A 13,376-nucleotide genomic window follows, 5' to 3' on the forward strand; every position below is an offset into this window, starting at 1 on the left:
ACAATCAAGTGGCTAGATTATCTGGAGATAAACTAGACTAGTATTTGTATACCGGCTTGGTCTGGGGCCCGATTCTCCTAAGTTAATGTCTTAAGTTTATGTAAGTCCCTTAGATGTTAAAACTGAATAGAAATCGAATCGCAATATGATCGCAATAGCAGTTTTAACCATGTGGCATTCCGCTATTTTTTCTTTGAAATAAACGTTTTTATCCTTTTCTGTCATTCAATAATGAATCATTTTGTCTGCAAATGATTTACGATTGTAATATGATTATAGAGCAAACTACCGTATAGCCCAAAATCACCAAAATAGCAGACCAATCGCAAACCAGTCGAATGTCGTTGGAATACGATTGGTCTTATGTGAGAAGCAGAATGCCCATATACGCTTCAATCGTAATCGAGTCGTGATTGGATGGCAGTCGAATGCGAATCGTGTCGCTTAAGTAAAATTAGGAGAATCGGGCCCCTGGTTATCTAATCTGGCAGTGCATTCTCTCAAGTTAGGTTCTGTTTGAGCATATCTTATAAGAGTAATTAGTTCATCTTATCTTAGTTAGGTAGTCTATGTTCTGGCTCTTGTGTGAAACTTTCTGGATGGCTTTAGATAGGGATATTGTGTAGTGCTTGTGTAAGTTAAGTGAGTGAGAAATATTGTATGAAGAGTGTGCTTGAGGTTATTAAGAGTTGAATGTTTGTCAGTTTATGTGTCAGGGGAGTAGTCTATGGGATCTATACCATAGTACGTTGTCCTTTTTACTCTGAGTGCTGTTGAATAGGCATTATACTATCCTTACTAATATTATAAATGCGAAAGTAACTCTGTCTCTCCGTCTGTCTGTTACGCTTTCACGTCTAAACCACTGAACTGATTTTAACAAAATTTGTTACAGAGATAGAGTTGACCTTGAGAAAGAACAAAGGATAGTTTTTATAACGGACTTTTGAAGAATTCTCTTGGAAATGCGCTATAACCGGACACTACGCGGGCGAAGCCGCGGACGGAAGCTAGTATGCTTTATGTGTACCATAAGGCTAATCTGTTTTTACAAAAATTTGCTATAGGACTGAGGGAAATGTGGAAAGTCAAAATAATACTCGAAAATCAATGGAATTCGCTACATGTCCTATCAGTTCACCTACGATTTACAACAAGATGACTATTCTCAGAACATACAACTTTCATCGTAAGATCTCGAGACTATTAAGCACACAAAGTCAATTATTTTCCAAAATAACAATAGTCACTTAATTAATCAAACTTACGATATGACAGTAAATTGATAAATAATATCAGTTGTTTCAAAAACTTTGGACATGCGACCATGATTAATTGCTCCAACGTTAAATGGCAAAACTTATAATAAGTACCTACATTGCCCAAAACGCTCTCAAAAAGATTGACCTTATGTCCTAAAATTTAAGTTACGTGATCTTACTTAAGATGGAGAGTAATTAAGTAATATAAAATTGTCAGAACTTATTATGTCATTAGCACTTAAGTATTTCTAAACTGTTTTTATGTGTGCAGAAGATAGTAGACACAAAGTTGTCCATCAATGTCTCTTGGTAGATCCAGACAGTAAAAAATAGTAGGTATAATGAATGAATTTCTGAGCACTTTTATCCGTGGTTTATCTATTCATTTTATCCTATAAAAGATAAACCAAAGATTTAGGCGCTGGAAAGAAGTGAAGTCGTGGTGGCCTAGTGGGCAAAAAACCAACCTCTCGAGTATGAGGGCGCGGGTTCGAATCCAGGTCAAGCAAGTACCAATGCAAATTTTCTGAGTTTGTATGTACTTTCTAAGTATATCTTAGACACCAATGGCTAATAAAAAAGTGAAGGAAAACATCTTGAGGAAACCTGGACTATACATGTAGTCTGAAATCACCAACCCGCATTGAGCAAGCGTGGTGATTAATGCTCAATCCTTCTCCGTGTGAGAGGAGGCCTGTGCCCAGCAGTGGGACGATAAAAAGGTTGTAACTGGAGGCGCTGAAAAACGGCCCATCAGGCCATCACCATTGTTGCTAGCGTTACGGGATTGTTGATACGAGTTACTGCAACCTTGGATTACGAAGGAACATGCAGGAGGGTTTTGGGCAGTAAATCTCGCTTTCACTCCGCAATGGTTTATTTTGATGATTTTCTATGAACTTAAGAAGACAGAGACTATAATACCCACCATAATTGGCGCAGCATCCATCAAAAGTATTGTCTTTATTTTAAAAATAGGTTTGGGGTTCGATATTCAGAAACATCAAGTTATAGGTACCGACAAGCAATATGACCTATAGAAAAATTGAGGCAAAGACAGCAATAATCTACAGTATGCTATTAAAATTTCTCTAATGCCATAAGAATAAAGTAATAACTATCAAAATATGTTGTCTGTGTACACGCAAACGATTTTAGTAGAAGGGGCACATGTTCCGAGTGGCGTGGTAGGCAGTCTTGGTCGTGGTTCCGCGCGTTCGACTCACGCGCATCGAATGGTTATCGATTTCGAAGTTTGAATTTGTTTACGTTTTCGAATTTGGATTTTTTTTTGTGTTGTTTATTTTTAAAGGTGAGTTTTGATTTATAAAAATGTAATTTCAAAAAACCTAGAATAAAAATAAAAAAGGTAAGCCTATATGAAAAAAACGAGTAAATAATAATAAAATTCGTAGTAGCTAATAATATTGATGCAATAAAATTACTTTGTAAGAAACAATAAATTAATTGAAATGTCTTATAAAACCCCAACCTTAAATAATTTTCAATAGAAATGTTGTCAGCTTTTCGCAATAGGTTTGCTAATTAATTAAATCTTGGACAATAAGCGAAAGTCTAGACTTAAGTGAAAAACTTAAGAAATAAAACTAAGTTACCTTGGATTTGTTTGGTTACTTGAAATACACTTAGTTTCAAAATTAGCGGAAAATAACATAAGTAATTAGTATCTTTCATAATCCGTCTACTTTTACTCATAACTAACAAATTCATCATTAGTAAGCACATTTTAAATTTCTTAATTTAAGTTGCTTATGTAAAATTGCAATATGCATAATGCAACAGTGTTTGCTAACTGAAAAACGTTCTAAGAAGTTTCTTAGAATTGAATAACTAATATAATTCTTTCATACTTTCATAAACACCAATAAATTAAGGTGAATGTGAAGTTAGTAGTTACGTATTTAAAATTAATTATATCTACACACCACGTTCGTAATAAAAAAACAATCCATTTTATTCAGGAAATAAACAAATCTTAAACTTGTTCTTGTATTTTTTTACCGGGATAAAATATAGCCTCTTTTATTCGAGAAGGGTATAGTTTTGTAACAGTGAAAGAACTTTTGAAATCGGTTCAGTAGTTTCGGCCCTTTTAGGGTGCAAACAAACGAAAATAATCCTACCTACACACGCATATTACGCGATTTTATTATTCCAAAAAGTAATTGAAGTTGTTCATTAATTAATTAATATTTACTGATAAAATTGTGTATCTACCAGAGAAGCTTCATGCTGATATCGACCAAACTTGTAAAAAATAAAAATAAAACGATGTTCTATATCGGCAAAATGTTCTCTTTAGCATACAGAGTCAATTAAAAAAAGCGAAAATTCAGCACAAAGGTTTTTAAAACTTTTATTGGCCATTTTCTTTAACGCCAGCTTAAATGGAGTGTACTCTAATCGTGAGTGTACCTAATCGCTCGATACCCGTTTACTTATCTGCGGAGTACAGGTATAGTACTATCGAGGATATTAATGGTTAGGTATTATATTCGTATTTAACACTTATAATGCAATCGGTACAAAAATATACAAAAATATACAAGAAAATTTTGTATAAAGGTAAATCTAACATTGACAGTTTGTTAGCAAAAAAACAAATGAAAAACGTTTTATCAGTAATTTTATACTCAACCAATTTTTAACATTATGTTAATTCGTCATTTTATTTTTCCGACGTGTATAAAACTAAACTAGCGAAGGTATGAAAGTGGCTTAATCATTACTGACCGTGACCGTACCTACATATTTGTATTCCAGAATCCGATGTACGGTCCAAAACTCGTACGTTTGTTCAGAAACCAGCCATTTTTTTTTTTTGTATTACATAAAAATAGAATTGCAATACGTCCCGTATATACGGGAGTGGTTGTTTGTTTTATTGAATTCACGTTCGAGCTGTTGTATTTTTTGTTTTCTATCATATCTGCAACTTATATTCCATGGTTGACGCAAATTTTTGAAATAGTGACACTTGTAAAGTTAAGTTGGGAGTATTTAATTCGTAGCCCAAATATTATGAAGAAGAATCATTTTCAGTAAATTTCCAAACATTGTAGAAAAAGGAAGTTTTAAGCTTGACAATAAGTTGAAATCGTTTGCAAATATATTTCGATCACGTCGTAAAGTTCTTAGTTATTGGCTGTTAGTTAGCGACAGTAAGTAATTACTGTAAAGGCATGCTTTCATGTGGTACCTAGAAGATGAGAAGATGCATCCCACTATTTATCACTTCATAATAATAGTCGTTAGTCATTTGTCATCATAATAAACTTTATTGAGAGTACTTACTATAAACATAAACAGTGCTTAAAACTCAATGCATTCAAGTTAGTCAAGAATTGGAATCTTCTTGTAAACTTTCGTTTCTAAGTATGTACCTATTGGGACCTTTTGATTTGATTGGTTTTTCCACTAACTGTCTCAAAATCAGTTGATACAATTTTTAAAACTTTTCGACATAATTCTTTCAACCTTTCTAAGTTCAACTGTTGCTACAGAAATCATAATTAACTTACACACTCAAAGTCGTAATCTTACAAAAATTTTGTTTACAAACTCATTACGGAATTTGACGGTTACATCACTGCGTACCTAAAACTAAAGTAACAAATTAAGATTCCAAGATTTTCTTACATACATAGTTAGTTACAAGTGAAGCTAATATAAATGCATAATTAAAAACAGCAGTAACACGCGAATAAAGTAATTATTTGTTAATAATATCTCGGTATGTGTACCATTTGTATTACATAAGTATTATTGCGTGCCTGTTCTTGAAACTCGAAAGTGCGTGTCCGGTTAGGAGTTCTCAAATAATGATAGGGCTAAGATGTTTTGATGATTAATAGACTCTTCATTTATTCTATTGAAGATATTAAAAAAAAACTGATTCTATTGACGATGCGCTAATATAAAAAAGTTAATGTGTTAGTTTATAGGCACAACTTGTTACTTAACTAAGAATGAGATCTACTGTTTTCAGATTTTCTGGAATACTTTTTTTTTCAAGCCCTTATCCGTCTCCACACCTCTCGATCCTTAGAGTGCTCCCACCATTCGGGGTTGTAGGCGTCCAGATCGTCACGCCACCTCTTCCGGGGCCTACCCCGTCTGCGGTGGCTATCCTGTGGTATCCACTGAGTGACAATATTGGCCCACCTGTCTGGAAAAAAATATTAGCTTAGATTCCGTGGGATGTACTTTTGTGTTTTACATACATTGCAAGAGCTTTTTACATTGTCACTAAGCTGCAGAACCAGGAACTATGGCTATCAAGTTATAAAACTTTCAGATATCACATCCTACTTAAAGTTACGAGTTTCATAAATGCGAAAGTTGGTAAGGATGAATATACATATTTATGTAAGTATGTTTGTTGCTCTTTCACGCAAAAACTACTGGATTGATTTAGATGAAACTTGGGAGTAACATAGCTTATTTCTTTACTGTCCATAGATAGGTTTGCGTTTGACCACTATCTCACCTGATGGTAAGCAACAATGTGGTCGGAAATGAAACACGCTTGCCTAAAAGTAACCTATTCATTTTTTACTTGAAAATTCCCAGGCTTTAGTGGTCGCTCATGTATCAGAACACCATATACTTAGGCCATTTTTTATCCTTGTAGTTCCTTCGGCTCGGGTGAAACCACTGGCAGAAGCTAGCTACATAAATATAATCTTACAGATGTATGGCGTTTCTAAGTTATACGGACATTCGCTTAATCTGTGAGATTAGAATGTTTCAGAGGTTATACAATGGTTAATCTGTTTGTACATTAAAGGTGTTTGACCGGAATGCATTATTGTTCGTGGCTTTGTACGGAATTTGTGCATTCACTGGGAACAATAAGTTAGCTTGTGACTTTGTCTGTACAGCAGCTTCTTACGTACTTTAATAGTTCATTGTTTGTAGAATTATTAGTTACAGTAAGTTGATAGATTGTTAACCTTAATCATTAACGATCTCATTTGTGTCCATGGCGAACTTCTTCCTAAACCCTGATAAAATATAGCCCATATCACTTTGGTATAGTGTAGCTTCCCAAACATTCCCCACAGTCAAAGAAATTTTCGTAAGTAGTAGTTAAAGCTTTTAGGGTACTGAAAAACAAACATGAAATTGTTACCTCTTTCTTATTAAAGATTATACAACAAGAACATAAAAATACATCTTTAAATATGAAATATGGCCACGATAATAATAGTGCAGACTAGTATGCAACTGATCTAATATTTTTGCATCTCGGTGTCATTATGTCGCGGACCATTCTCACGTATTTCCTATCGACGAGATAACAAAAACTATACAGATCGAAAGTAGAGAAAGCGGTGAACTACAGCTACTCAAACGGCTGTATTACGACTATTATTAGACTAGAACTTACATAATTAAAATAAAGAATAATAACAGACATATGAAGCACGTTTGAGAAATTAATACCTTGACGTAACATTAAGGCTAATATGTTCTGTATTTGGGACTTGAACTGCAAAAAGAAGGTTTACTCAACGCTGATGAAAATGGTTTTCCTGTTTGTAAACTGTATTTATTTTATAGAAACATGAAATGGGAATCACGTTGTGAATGTTTTGAGCATGAATGTAGAACGGATATCAAAGAAATGATGGATGGATTGTATGAAAGACGATATGGCTGCAGAGTTGTTGATATGTGGTATAAGAAGACATGATGCACCGATTCCAGATAATAAAAAAAAGTATTTTAATCTAGAATATTTACAGATCTATGACAACTTCGCAACTGTATTTTACCATGGAGTATTTTACGCTCGCCATTGTAATGTTACCTGTCTATAAGTTCCTAAGTCTGTACCCATTACGTCTTTTACTAGACCTTGAACAATTACAACGGCTACCCGAGCCTTTTAACTTTGGGATACTTTGTAGTCTTGTAATATATACTGTTATCTATGTAATAATAAACAAAACTTTGAGACTGGGCCGACGGAAAGTCTAATATAAAATTAATTCCAAAGTCTACAAACCTTGTCCCATAATTTGGGGAATCTGTGGGGAGAAGCGATTAAGTGGAAGATTATATTCTCCTGTACAAGGATAAAACATATTAAACACTTGCTTTTTACGGTTTCTACCACAACCCGAGGAAATTATTTCCCGTAATAGGAGAGATATGTGTCTTTGGACGGTTTTCATATTTTTTCTATTTATGTATTGTAATGAAAATTGGTTTGGCATAGTGTCTTTCCAGAAGAGGTTTATCAACAACGTTCTTCGTAAATTAGTTCTTCCTTTCTTATATTTTAGCTTAGGTAAGCAAACAATTATTCCAATTTCAATTTTAGTTAGGTATGTATATGGCTTAGGACCGCCCTTTAATTTTTCCCCATAGGTTCATTCAGAGCGATACAACGTTTTTGTCCTGGGTATTCCATGATCACAAACTTACCACAAGGACTGCTGATGACACATGATACACATCGGTGTATGTTAATGAACCCTATAACAATGCAATATTAGACTAATAGTTTGTTCAAAGAAATATAGCTTCCTTAATTGTTGCGTATCAAAGGATTTTCCTGATCACAATAATGTGCTGAGTAATATTTAAGCAGGCACAATAATATCTACTTCCTCAAGCTACTCATTTTGGGATCCATATTTACTGACCAATGTGTACGGTATGCTAAAATGAACTCTACTACCATACAATAGGATTCCCAGTCGTTGTTAATCTTATAAGGACAACTTATTTTATTGGGAACATCCTAGCCGGATGACGAGATATATCAAATGACAAACATTGTTTTGATGAGAATTTGAACTTATAATCTATCGCGATCATCCTGATGTTATTTTATTTACTTACATTCTAATATTGCAGAAGTATTAATTTAATAATTACAGTATCACGTCGATATTACTCAGTAGCAAGCCAGAATCTCTGTTGATCCGTCTTATCAACGGGAATCGCGTTGCTTGGGTAACTAGGTTCAGGAAAACTGGTGCTCAGTCTAACCAGATAGACTGAATGAGGTTTCCAACATAGCTGGGAAAAGGCGAAGAAAATGATTAAGTCGATATTCCTTCTAGGCTTTGTGAGAGTATAATAGTTACTTACCGAAGTGTTCAACAGAGAGTGAACCATCATAAAGGTAGAAAAACATGTCAACTGTTACCCTTCAAAGTGTTACATTGTCATTACAATTGGGGTCATAGAACAAGAAAAATAAACGGAGAACTAAAGGTATTGTGTTCCCTATTTATTGTCTTAGAATGTAAAGTCTTGAAGCAGTGAGAAATAATATAGTTTTTACCTCCACACCTTCTAAACTTATGGCATACTTACAGTTTGTGTAGAAATACAATGTGGATTTTAAAGTACGTATCTGTTTTGTTTTTATATTAAACAGGTAACAATATATTAGCAAATAGGATAATATTAAAAAATGTTATGTAACACCAAATTTTTGTTGACATTATATCAGTCATTTATTTAGTTTATTTATTTACATAGATATTTACAACACAAAAAAAACTATCGTAGTAAAACAATAAAAATAAAAAAACACTATATCTAAAAAGCGTCAAAAAATTCATCATGCTGCCAGCCTCGTGGGTACGCTCCCAGTTGACAGCGATGGGGATGAATTTTTTGACGCTTTTTAGACACCAAATAATATTACTAAAATCATTGAAACATAAAAAGCTGACGCTAACTAGACCGTACTTCCCACCGCAATGGTACCAAACTCTAATTTGAAAATTCCGGTTCCATCTAAAAGAATTTAGATCCTTTGAACTGATTCTATTCGACGAATAAAGATACTAATTAGTTTTCAATTGGGTGAGCGGAGCTATGAGATTTTCTTTTGTTTTTTTTTTTTATGTCTAGAAAGCAAAAACTGGCAGTGTTAATAAAAAAAAGTTTGTAGGACAATTAACACGTGTTTTATCAAATGTATTGTTTTCTTAATAGATAGACATTGTATTTTATACAACTAGTGAAAACTGAAAGTAAATCAGGAAATTACTTGTTCCTAATACAGAAAAAACATGAAAATCAGTGCAGCGGTTCTTGAGTTATGTGTTCGAACAAATACCTACGATTTTGTTTAAAGTCGATAAATATAGGTACAGACTATAAGTTTACATCAGTAGGCTGTTTGGCATCTAAACATTAAATATATAACCTGTATTTAGCAAAATACTCAGTCCCTAGCAGAAATAAGTAGAGATCGAACTGAAAAAAATAATGGCGGATCTCACACAAACCTCCACGTTCGCAATTCAGGATAGATTTAAAAACTTACCAATACACTACAGAGGTACAATAGACGGTAATATTCTATATTTCCGTTTCCGTTAGCATTTCGATACAGCATCAGCTGTTTTCTTCAATAAGGAAATATTCGTAGCCAGCGATTTACAATGGTTGATATTTCTCTTCCTTTTAACTGTTAATACTGGTCGAGATTGAATTTCTAAAGATTAAATTGCAACTTCGCGTTGCACGGCAGCGGTGTGAATTGCAGCTGTATTTTCTCAGCTATTTTTGTGAGAATGGATTTTTAAGTCTGATAATAGCGACTTGAAATGGATGGATTATCTGAGAGATGACATGAAAAAGAAATGAGTGAATGTTAGTACGACGAGTGACACAGAGGAATGGAAGTGGATAACATATTGGCTTTGTGGTGGAGCAAAGATCGTATCTAGTGATACCCTTATTGTGTTTAACTGAGTACGACATGAGTAAGTCTGACACCAGTCTAACCAAGGGGTATTATGTGGCCCGGGAAACTGGGTTGAGGAGGTCAGATAGGCAGTCGCTCGTACTCAGGTGAATCCGGTTAGACTGGAAGCCGACCCCAACATAGTTGTGAAAAAGGCTCGGGGGATTATGATGATGAGTACGACATGACGATCAAGGTGACATTTTTCTTCTAAACTATTTTGACTCAGGTTAGGTCATCGTATCGTTAGGTGCTTTTAATGGGGAACGTTATGTACGTTATAAAATCAGAAAAAATATCTAATGTGTCATAAGAGTTTCTAAATCTTTTAAGACGTTGTGTAAACACTCGACAAACCATAATAATTATGTTTTAAATGTTATACAAAGTTAATTAACTGACCTCTTATGTAACTTGTTGTGAACTAGATAAACTACTTCTTGCAAAGAACATAATTGGATGAAAACTACGCTCTCAATACATAGTTAATCTATAACAGAGTAATTTGAGTAGTTGCAACTATTATACAATCGATAGCACCTTGAATAAAATTGGTGACATTAAATCCGATGGAAACTAGTGGACTCTGTCGAAGGATCGGGATGTATGGAAGCAAGACAGGGATGCCTTTGCCCAGCACTGGCACATTATAAGCCAGTAAAAAAAACGATGAAATAAATAAAGTTCCCGTTAATTAAGTAATTAAGTAATTAAGTTAATTTTGAAAACAGCGAAGACCTCCTTGATACACACTCAATTATGTATTGCGCGGCTGTTGCTGCATGTCGTGTAGCTAATGTCAAATTCCCTGACAGTAACAGAGCTACACGACCAAAATCAGCGGTACCAGCTTGGCAGTGCAGGATTGAGCGTCGTATCGAGGGGGCCAGAGTACTCATCGGCAAACTATATTGCTTCAGGGAGGGTAATACCCGACCACGGGTGATGCGCTTTGTGAGACGTGCATTCATGGGGACTGGACTCAGTCCTCATGAATATATGCCGCGTATCGCGGAGCGCATCGACTTCCTGAAGCAAAAAGTCTGTGCATGGGCTAGCCGTATTCGAAGGTATAAACGACGGGTGGAACGTTACACCCAGAATCGTATGTTCCAGAGTGATCAAAGATGGGTATATAGAACTTGGGAGCGACCTGAGCAATACGTGATGGACGGGAGCCGGCCGGATGATGGTGCCACAAACACGTTTTGGCGCAACCTCTGGTCGACGCCCGTATTTCACGAGGAGGGTGACTGGACACGTGATGTTGAACGGAAGTGTGAACAAATACCAGAAATGGAGGAGGTCAATATTACCTCCTCCGACGTAGCCTGTGCAGTTCGTCCGATGCAAAACTGGAAATCACCAGGGCCGGATGGACTGCACAATTTCTGGTTAAAGTGGCTGCAAAGTTCACACCCCTGTTTAGCATCACAGTTTCAGTCATCCTTAGAAGCCGGGTCGCTCCCACAGTTTCTAACAACAGGAGTTACCCATCTGCTCCACAAATCAGGCAGTACCGCGGAACCCAAAAATTATAGACCGATCACTTGTTTACCGACGGTCTATAAACTTCTTACATCTATTTTGAGATTAAAAATAAACCAACATATTGAAAAATATTCAATTATGTCAGTTTCTCAAAATGGATGTAAGAAGGGGTCCCGTGCTACTAAGGAGCTGCTCCTCACTGATATGGTCATCAGCCAACAGGTTCGACGATCCCGAAAGAATTTGTCGACATGTTGGATAGACTATAAGAAGGCCTACGACTCGGTCCCCCATGCATGGCTTAGGAGGGTACTGGAGTTGTATAAAATAAATACAACTCTACGCGCCTTTCTTGCGTCATGTATGGAGCAATGGAGAACGGTTCTTCACTATCCAGGATGTAGACAAATTGAAGGGACCGGCGATCCTATTAAGATCGAGCGGGGAATATTCCAGGGTGACAGTTTGAGTCCACTTTGGTTTTGCCTGGCCTTGAACCCTTTGAGCACATTGCTAGAGGGTTCGGGGCTGGGCTATCCTTTGCGGAGAGGGGGTCAGGTTATATCCCATTTGCTTTATATGGATGATCTGAAACTGTTTGCCACTACAGAACTGCAGCTGATGAAGCTACTGAAGATCACTGAAAATTTCAGTAGTTGCATCAGGATGGAGTTCGGTGTGGACAAATGTGCAGTCATGCATGTGAAGCGAGGGGGAATTGTGGAATCTGAGGGAGTACAACTCTCAGATTCCATAAACCTGAGATCACTCTCCGCAAACGATACATATAAATACTTGGGTATGGCGGAGGGGTTAGGCATCAATGTGGCTGTCATGAAACAGTCATTACGGGAGCGTTTCTTTGGCCGCCTGAATAAGGTCCTAAAAAGTTCCTTATCAGGCGGCAACAAGGTTCGCGCCTATAATGGTTGGGTCATGCCAGTCCTGATGTACTCCTTCGGCATACTCAAATGGACTCAAACTGAATTGGATACCTTGGATAGGAGAGTCCGCACACTGCTGACCGCAGAACGAATGCATCACCCACGATCGTCGGTGATGAGACTGTACATCCCACGGAAATGTGGAGGCCGAGGCTTTTTAAATGCAAAGACGCTCCACAACCGTGAGGTGTGCAGTCTCAGAGAATATCTTCTCAAAAGCGACGTGGGTATGCATCGTGATATGGTAGCAGTGGACAAAGGACTCACCCCGCTATCGTTGGCAAATGAGAACTGGCGCAGACCTGTGGTACTAACTACCCATGATCGCAAGGAGGTATGGCAGAGCAAACAGCTACACGGACGCTTCTTCGGGGCTCTTCATGGTCCCGATGTAGACTTCAATGCGTCCGTATCTTGGCTACGCTTCGGTGACTTGTTTGGAGAAACCGAAGGGTTTGTATGTGCAATTATGGACGAAGTTATCCTTACGAATAACTACCGGAGATATATCGTGAAAGACGGGACGGTTGACATATGTCGGGCATGTCACCATCCGGGTGAGTCTATCAGACATATTATATCTGGTTGTTCTCGTTTGGCTAATGGTGAATATTTGCACAGACATAACCAAGTGGCCAAGATTATCCACCAGCAGCTTGCTCTGCAATACAACCTTGTAGACCTTGAGGTACCGTACTACAAGTATGCGCCCGACCCAGTTCTCGAAAAGGACCATATCACGTTGTACTGGGATCGATCTATCATCACTGACAGGACTATTGTAGCCAATAAGCCTGATATTGTGGTGATAGATCGATCAGCGCGCCGCGCGATGATAGTCGATGTCGCCGTTCCGCATGACGAGAACCTTGTGAAAGCTGAGAAAGAGAAACAAATAAAGTATCTCGACTTAGCGCACGAGGTTGTCGCCATGTG

General features: G+C 36.9%; 1 protein-coding gene across 1 annotated transcript in view; it reads left to right on the forward strand.

The window, feature by feature from the left end:
• Positions 1-2,449: 2,449 nt before the first annotated feature.
• Positions 2,450-13,376, forward strand: part of LOC124636308 (UDP-glucosyltransferase 2) — a 62,575-nt gene continuing 51,648 nt past the window's right edge. Inside the window, exon 1 of the mRNA XM_047172346.1 lies at positions 2,450-2,574. The gene's annotated coding sequence lies outside the window, so the exon portion shown is untranslated. The remainder of the gene's footprint in view (positions 2,575-13,376) is intronic.

Source organism: Helicoverpa zea, chromosome 14 (genome assembly GCF_022581195.2).
Source record: "Helicoverpa zea isolate HzStark_Cry1AcR chromosome 14, ilHelZeax1.1, whole genome shotgun sequence".
NCBI lineage: Eukaryota > Metazoa > Arthropoda > Insecta > Lepidoptera > Noctuidae > Helicoverpa > Helicoverpa zea.